The sequence below is a fragment of the Parambassis ranga genome, unplaced genomic scaffold (assembly GCF_900634625.1).
Source record: "Parambassis ranga unplaced genomic scaffold, fParRan2.1 scaffold_113_arrow_ctg1, whole genome shotgun sequence".
In the NCBI taxonomy this organism is placed as follows: Eukaryota; Metazoa; Chordata; class Actinopteri; family Ambassidae; genus Parambassis; species Parambassis ranga.
The window spans coordinates 56,682-66,186 of NW_021144696.1; positions in this window are offsets into that span (position 1 = coordinate 56,682).

Sequence of the window (9,505 nt, forward strand, 5' to 3'; positions counted from 1 at the left end):
TTGGGGGTTCTTATTCGCTTCCGCAAAGACTCCATCGCTATCACTGTAGACATTCAACAAATGTTTCATTGTTTTGTTGTCAGGCCAGAAGACAGGAACTTCTTGAGGTTTCTATGGCACGAAGACAACAACCTGGAAAAGGACATCAGGGAGTACCGCATGAAAGTGCACGTCTTTGGCAATAGCCCATCACCGTCGGTCGCCACTTACTGTCTTAGACGAGCAGCCAAAGAGGAAGAAAGAGAGTTTGGCAAAGATGCAAGGCAGTTTGTCGAAAGAGACTTTTATGTTGATGATGGCCTAAAGTCCCTTCCTACACCTGAGGCTGCTATTGACTTGCTTAAAAGGACTCAGGAGATGTTGGCTTGTTCTAACCTTAGGCTACATAAAATAGCTTCGAACAGCAAAGAAGTCTTGGATGCTTTTCCCACTCAAGACTACGCCAATGACATTAAAGATCTCGATCTTGGAGTTGATACTTTACCCATGCAACGCAGCCTTGGTCTCTGCTGGGATCTGAAGACAGACACCTTTCTGTTCAACGTCGCAGACGAAAAAAAGCCCTTCACACGACGGGGAGTTTTGTCAACAGTAAACAGCTTGTATGACCCATTAGGATTTGTAGCACCTGTAACCATATGGGGAAAGGCATTGCTCAGAGACTTGTCGATGGAGACAAACGATTGGGATGCTCCACTACCTGCAAATAAAGAGGAACAATGGGAGAAGTGGCGAGATTCTTTAAGAGAGCTTCAACATCTCAAGATCTCAAGGCCATACACAACTGTGTCTTCAACGGTGGCACATCGAAAGGAGCTCTGCATTTTTTCAGATGCGTCTGACATGGCAATTGCTGCAGTTGCGTATTTAAAGATAACAGATGCAGAAGGGAACTGTCACATAGGGTTTGTGTTGGGCAAGGCGAAGCTGTCCCCACGTCCAGAACAAACCATACCTAGACTGGAGTTGTGTGCTGCTACACTGGCTGTTGACATGGCAGAGCTCATCATTGCTGAGATTGACTGTGAGTTTGATGCTGTCACATTTTACACAGACAGTAAGGTAGTTTTGGGCTACATCTGTAACGAGAAACGAAGATTTTATGTGTATGTCAACAATCGAGTCCAAAGGATCAGGAGAAGCACACAGCCACAGCAATGGCGTTATGTGTCCACTGAACAGAATCCAGCAGATCATGCTACAAGGTCTATTCCTGCAGCCCGGCTAAAGGATACTATTTGGCTATCTGGCCCAGCATTCCTCTCTCAGTCAGAGGAAACTTCCTCAGGGTCAGCAATCTTTGACTTACTCGACCCCGAACAGGACAAAGAAGTCCGTCCACAAGTGGCGGTGCTTAATGCCACTGTCCATGATAGCCACTTTGGATCTCAGCGCTTTGAGCGCTTTTCTACATGGAGGGTTCTTGTTCGTGCTATATCTTGCCTTGCACATGTTGCACGTCTCTTCAAGAAAACTACAGACAGTTCCAGAGGGAACTGCAAAGGATGGCATCATTGCAAGATACCTTACACAGTGGCAGAACTTGAGCAGAGCAGAAATGTCATCATTCGATCTGTGCAGCAAGAAACTTATGGTAAAGAAATAGAGTGTATTAGGTCCCATAAACGTTTTCCCAAGGACAGCCCTCTTAAGTTGTTAGATCCCTTTTTTGACCAGGATGGCCTCTTAAGAGTTGGAGGACGCATTTGGGAAGCTCAGCTGGGGCAGGAAGAGAAAAGGCCAATCATCATGCCTGGACGGCATCACGTTACACATTTGCTGATACAGCATTACCATGCGGAGTCACAACATCAAGGACGTCACATCACAGAAGGTGCTGTCCGCTCAGCGGGTTATTGGATTGTGGGTGGCAAAAGGTGCATAAGCAGTTTCATCTTCAAGTGCATCACTTGCCGTAAGCTTCGAGGGGCTTTTGAGTCACAGAAAATGGCCGACTTACCTCCAGATAGACTCAGCACAGAACCACCTTTCACACACATTGGAGTTGATGTATTTGGACCTTGGACTGTTTCTGCACGACGAACTAGAGGTGGATATGCTGAAAGTAAAAGATGGGTGGTAATATTTACTTGTTTGAGCATCAGAGCTATTCATCTTGAAGTTCTTGAGTCAATGGACAGTTCGAGTTTCATAAACGCTTTGAGGAGGTTCCTGTCAGTTCGTGGCCCAGTCAAGCACATTCGCTCTGACCGAGGAACGAATTTCATTGGAGCATGCAAGGAGCTAGGAATCCCCTCCAATGTTGACATGAACGCTGTGAGACAGTACCTTTCAGAAAAGGGGTGTATGTGGACCTTTAATCCGCCTCACTCGTCTCATATGGGAGGAGCTTGGGAGAGGATGATCGGCATCACTCGTAGAATTCTTGACTCCATGCTTCTTCAGTCAAGATCTTCCAAGCTCACTCATGAGGTGCTTGTCACTTTTATGGCTGAGGTGATGGCTATTGTTAACAATAGGCCTTTGGTGCCTGTGTCCACCGATGCTACAGATCCATTTATCCTCACTCCTGCCACTCTACTCACACAAAAGGGTGAACCACATCCCACTCCTTCAGGTGACTTTGATAGCAAGGACCTGTATCGTAAGCAGTGGCGGCAGGTCCAAAGTCTTGCTAGTACTTTCTGGGACAGGTGGCGCAAGCAATATCTCTGTACCTTGCAATCCCGAACCAAATGGAGGTCCGATAGGCCCAACATAACTCCAGGAGCTGTAGTACTCATGAAGGACGGTCAATTCAAAAGGAATCTTTGGCCGTTAGGTGTCATAACTCAAGTATTTCCAAGCAAGGATGGGAAAGTCCGTAAGGTGGAAGTGAAGGTTAACAGACAAGAGGGAACAAAGCTGTTCCTCAGACCTGTGTCTGAAGTAATCCTACTGTTCAACCATGAGTGACTGTCTTACCACAGTGGAGTTTCTAAGGTGTAAAATGGCATCTTGTGATGCCAGGCGGGGAGTGTATTGTTTTACAAGCATATAGTTGTAAATTGTTAATTTTGCTTGACTGTTAGTCTGTTTGGCTCCCCCTACTGGTATATATGAGTGGCAGTTTTTTGGGGTCTCTTTTTGATGACATCATCAGTAGGAGACAAGGCTGCCTTCCATGTTGGATCTGTCAAGAGCACATGTTTTTCTGTATCTTAAGTCATCCTGGTGTTTGGACTTTTCAAAGCATCGTTGTTTTACCCTACTGCCAGTTGCTACATTAAAGACGACCAACGCAATATTTCCTGGTCTTTGTAGTTATTGGGGATGGAGTTATCTGCCTGTCAATTCATGCAAGGCGTGTGAAGAGGACAGGACAATATTAGAAGCTATTTATTCAGAAGTCTGTAAGGATATTTATTTGATGTTTTGGCTTAAAGACAAAACACTGTTTTTAAATTTCAATGAGCTGTTTATTACAAAAAAGACTGTACATAAATTTCAATGAACACATCCTATGTACAAACTGAGAGAAGACAAACATCAGATTCTGTTCCCATGAACATTTAAGTTAGATGTTTTTTTTTCCTTTTTTTTGTCAGTTGCACATTGGATCATAAGAAAACACACATCAGAGAAAGGCGCCTTGACCTGTGATGCCCTGAAATGCTAGACGTTAAAGTGGTAAACGTTACAAAGTTCCGCATGTCAGTGGTAGTCTCATGATTTCTCTATGAAAAAAGTATAAATAAATCCTTTACATACAAACTGCTAGCGCACCTTCCTCAGCAGTCTCAGACGTAAAAAGAATGCAAAGCTAGAAATACATTAAGTAGAAAAGAGTTGAAAAAATTACCTCATGATGGAAAAATACAATCAAGGATGGGATGTAGTGGCAAATCATTCACTGGATACTTTCATGCTGAGTGAATACTGTTCATAAGGATGACTCGTTGCCTTTTTTTAAAAACAACTTGATCCCTTTCAAAATAAAAGCTGAATGCCCATTGTTTCTGAATACGTATGTTTATGTTATTGTTATGAATATATATTCTGAGACAACTTCATCAAATGTCTGACAGTGACTTTACTTGCACCAACATTCACCTTGTAAGAGCAGGTATCTTATTTTGTAGTCGAGAAATCCTTTAAGACCTCAGGACCGAACGTCATTCCTTCACTGCAGTTAGCAGGACTCATTCATGTGGAGCACAGACTCTGGACAGAGAACAGAAGTGATTCTAGCTGTAGTACATTACTGCTGAGTCGCCTACATTCACTACAATACAGAAATGATTGATTACAATCAGAATGATAAGGAGATCAAAGTCTGCTGTTACATTTCTACGTAGAGCACTCTTGAACATGAGGTTTGTGTCGGTGATTATGGTTGTTGAGCACCAAAATAAAGCACCACACCAGCAACCACTGAAGGAACAGACGGGTTGTATAAAGGTTAGTTGATGCTCAGACGGCAACTCTTGTGTTGCAATCAAAGGCACGACACAAAGCATAAAGTCACAGTTGTTGTTAACTAATCAGTGCAGCTAAAACACAATGAAAAGACGTGAAAACTCACAAGTTAGTCCTTCCTCTGCTTCACACTGCGAAGCACCGCTCTGCTACAGTAGCTGGACAGCATCACTAACCATAGTGACAAAAGGATATAATTGTGATTTAAGATAGAAAAATAAATACAAGCACTTTGCCTAGAGGAAGTTAAAATGGCACTGTGAGTGAATTCAAATAATAATAATCAACAAACAAAAAACATTTTAAAAAATCAATCTTGGCACCACCCCCCCAACGCTGATGGAAACACTGGTGAAACACTGACAAATGTACGGTACTGGCAGCTTCTCACAATACAGTACAGAAAAAAACCACCAGAAAGCAGAATCGCTTGTTTTGTTATGCATTCTGTACACTCACCCTTTTTTTTTACCAGCATCCCCACTGACACAGAGCATAGTGAATAACTCCAGGCCTCCTTGAACATCTTGTGATTCAACAGCATGGAACATTCAGCTGTGTCCTAAAGCACTTGCTGATGTCTGTTTGTCCTTGTCGGGTGTTTTTTGATCACATGAGGTGGATGTTTTTGAGAGTTGGTCTGATGGTGTACATCCATCCATCCATCCATCCATCTTCCACCGCTTATCCGGGGCCGGGTCGCGGGGGCAGCAGTCTAAGCAGGGACACCCAGACTTCCCTCTCACCAGACACTTCCTCCAGCTCCTCTGGGGGAATCCCGAGGCGTTCCCAGGCCAGCCGAGAGACATAGTCTCTCCACCGCGTCCTGGGTCTTCCCCGGGACCTCCTCCCAGTGGGACATGCCCGGAACACCTCCCCAGGGAGGCGTCCAGGAGGCATCCGAACCAGATGCCCAAGCCACCTCAGCTGGCTCCTCTCGATGTGGAGGAGCAGCGGCTCTACTCCAAGCTCCTCTCGGGTGACTGAGCTTCTCACCCTATCTCTAAGGGAGCGCCCAGCCACCCTTCGAAGGAAACTCATTTCGGCCGCCTGTATTCGCGATCTCATTCTTTCGGTCACTAACCAAAGCTCATGACCATAGGTGAGGGTAGGAACGTAGATTGACCGGTAAATCGAGAGCTTCGCCTTCCGGCTCAGCTCCTTCTTCACCACAACAGACCGGTACAGCGACCGCATTACTGCGGAAGCTGCACCGATCCGTCTGTCAATCTCCCGCTCCATTTTTCCCTCACTCGTGAACGAGACCCCGAGATACACAAACTCCTCCACTTGGAGCAGGAGCTCTCCTCCCACCCAGAGAGGACAAACTACCTTTTTCCGGTCGAGAACCATGGCCTCAGACTTGGAGGTGCTGATTCTCATCCCAGCCGCTTCACACTCGGCTGCAAACCGACCCAGTGCACACTGGAGGTCCCGGCTCGATGAAGCCAACAGGACAACATCATCTGCAAAAAGCAGAGATGAAATGGTCCTATGGTTCCCGAACCAGATCCCCTCCGGTCCCTCACTGCGCCTAGAAATTCTGTCCATAAAAATTATGAACAGAACCGGTGACAAAGGGCAGCCCTGCCGGAGTCCAACATGCACTGGGAACAGGTCTGACTTACTGCCGGCAATGCGAACCAAACTCCTGCTCCGGCCATACAGGGACCTAACAGCCCTCAGCAGAGGGCCACAGACCCCATACTCCCAGAGCACCTCCCACAAGATGCCGCGAGGGACACGGTCGAACGCCTTCTCCAAGTCCACAAAACACATGTGGACTGGTTGGGCGAACTCCCATGAACCCTCCAGCACCCTGCGGAGGAGTATAGAGCTGGTCCAGCGTTCCGCGGCCAGGACGAAAACCACATTGCTCCTCCTTAATCCGAGGTTCGACTATAGACCTAATTCTCCTCTCCAGTACCCTGGCGTAGACTTTCCCAGGGAGGCTGAGGAGTGTGATCCCCCTGTAGTTGGAGCACACCCTCCGGTCCCCCTTTTTAAAAAGAGGGACCACCACCCCGGTCTGCCAGTCCAGCGGCACTGCCCCAGATTGCCACGCGATGTTGCAGAGGCATGTCAACCAAGACAGCCCCACAACATCCAGAGACTTAAGTTGTGATGGTGTACAGTGCAAATAAATGGGTAGGAGCCTCTGTATCAACACCTCACTGTATGGATCTACTGGAAGCAAACTGTTAATTTGGGTTGCACATACACTAATTGCACTAGATTTATTCTCCTCTGATTGTATGTTACTATTTCTGAGGCAAAATGTGATTGTTGGTGCCACAATAGATGTGACAGTGAGATAGAAAAACAGGCCTTATCTCCTCCCTTTCATCCCCGTTGTAAACTAACATACCTACCAACGCTTCGACACCCTCTTTCCCACATGCAAGATGTTTTTTTAAATAGTAAAGCTGGCGGGATGCTGCGTCCATATGGAAAAACCCAGACATTGAGTTTCACTAAACTCTGCCTGAAATCTTTGATCTCCTCTTTGCTGGAAATATAAGTGTTAACAATATGAACATGTCCTTGATAGATTTTTAAAATGTGTTTCTTCACGTGGAAACAGTTGAACCTGTCACACTGCTGTTTTTGTCACAGGAAGGACACTGCACAACATTTCTCATCATGTGTTTAGACGTGACACATCACATTTCTCTATTTTCTGTAGTGACTAAGCACAAGTTTGCAGTGGATACGCAGTATTTGTTTGCCACGCCACGAATAAATGTGTCGCTTGTTATGTACAATATGACAAGCAGTTAAGAGTTACCACAGGCTAACACTGAACAGAGCCACCAACATCCATCATGTCTTGAAACAAAACAGGAAGAATACCATCCACATTGTGACAATTAGTGTGATTTGGAGAAATAACCATTGCAGTCTATGCAGCATGCACTGAGCAGTGCAGAGCAGGAAGATCACGTGGCTTTGCAGTCACCCAGATATTTGTTAGGAATGACAGGTGAGCAGCACTCTCTTTATGCCTGTTGCTGCACTGAGGTGCATGATGAATGCTGAATGCAATGAAGCTCTGCCACACTTTAAGTAGATAGATAGATAGATAGATAGATAGATAGATAGATAGATAGATAGATAGATAGATAGATAGATAGATAGATAGATCATAAAGGAATAACATTAAAATATGTATACAAATATACATCTGAGAGAATATTAAAGTTTTCATTTTTTTATTTGTTGAAGGTTTTACAATAGGGCAGGGGGGGTGGTTGAAGGCCTAGGTTAACACCTAGGATGGGTTAAACAGTGGATGAAAGGGAGGAGGACGTAGTAATGGAGTAAGAATGGTAGGTGGGTGAATGAGACAAAGATGGCCTTTGCCAGCAGACCTGTGTGGTTTGGCAGCAGTCTGTTGATTTCTATGGCAGCAGACAAACACCCAGCTGTTTTTGTGTGTCTGGGCTGGTGGGACTGGGAGTTGGATCCTCATCCTGAGAAACTGCAGTGTGATGGTCTGTCTTTGCAGCATCTCCCCTCTGAAGAACTGGGAAGTCAGATTGCATTTCACAGGTGCATCTGGCTGTTGGACTGAATGGTCTTTTACTGCAAAGCGTTTGTAGGTCTTTGCAGCACACCAGTTCCTGTCTCTCAAAACCACTGTACTCCTTAGTAGGCTGGACACCCTGGAAGATGTCCTTCCATCCTTCATAAAGCCATCCATCCTCTTAAAATAGGAGTCCATGACATTCTTCGGTGTGACCCTTTCAAGCTCCTTGCCAATAACCGTGAAGAGTTCACAGAGGCATTCCAGTGACTCTTCGGCCCTGTTGTCCAACAGTCGCTTGATACAGCTGTGTATGACCGTCGAGCTGAAAACATTAGCTCTGAAGAGCTCACAGATGAACCCGATGTTATTAACAGAGCGACAGGAAGCTTTGACCTCTTCCAGCTCTGCCCTGAGTCGTTCCAACTCTCCCTTCTGTGCCTTAGCAGCCTTGAGCCGTGCCTGTCACTCCATGAAAATCCTGCTGTTTCCATGGTTCTCTTCAAACTCTGCCCTGCAATGTTGGATCATCAGATTTTTGAAGCTGACAGGACCTGAAGAGCTGGCCTCCATGATGCAGCCGCACATAGTGGCACAGAGTCCAAGTGAATCTGGAGAAGACATGGCCTTCTCAAAGATCAGGCTGGTAACTGTCTTCAACCTGTGCTCTGTATTTAGCTGCAGGTGCTTCACTTCTGACATCCAACCCTGTAATGTGTCAGGGCACACCCTGTTCAGCATGGTTTTAACATAGCTGATAACTCCATCTGACTCCACAGGGCCTGTCTGTGGTGCTTCAGGCTGCTGCTGGCGGGTCATACTGAGTATCTGCGGCGTTTCGATCCACTTGTCTTCATGAGGCTGTCTCACAGCTCTCTTCTGAGCTTTGTCCTGAGCTTTCCTTTTCCTTCTCTGTGCGTGCAGACTGGGTCAAAGAGTTGATGACTGTACCCTTGCTCTCCAGAACTAGATTTACCCTACATGTAGTCTGGGTCTTACTGTTAACAGTGGGGTTTTTTAATCCTTTGTCATCAGTTGGTCCTTGAACTGGTAGAGGGCTAGCCACATGTGCAATGGGCTTGCGTCTGGGTTGGCTAAAATGGTCACAGTTAGAAAGACCCCAGTCTTTGTTTCTGAGGTTTATGGTTGCAGTGATGATGCTAGCAACTCTTGAGAGAAATGGCCCCATCTAGAACGAATAAACGCATCTGGTGGAAGTAGTGGTCCATTTTTTCCTCTCGTGTGACTCGTTCTAATTCCAAACCAATGAGCGTGAACAGAGGCACTCCAAGGACTGCTCATCTGCGTTACCCAGGAGTCTGGTCAGAAAATAATGAACCATGGTGTCATCGATTAACTTGCATTTGAAGAGCTCAGCAATGAAGTGGATGTTGTTGAGGGAGCGACGGGAGGCTTTGACGCCAACCAGCTCCTTCCTGATGCATTTCAGCTCTTTCTCCTCGTCCTCAGCAGCCAACAGGCGCCTCCTTCTCGCTTCATAAATGTGGTTGTTTCCATGGTTTTCATTAAATTCAGACTTGCAGTGCTGGATCAGCATTG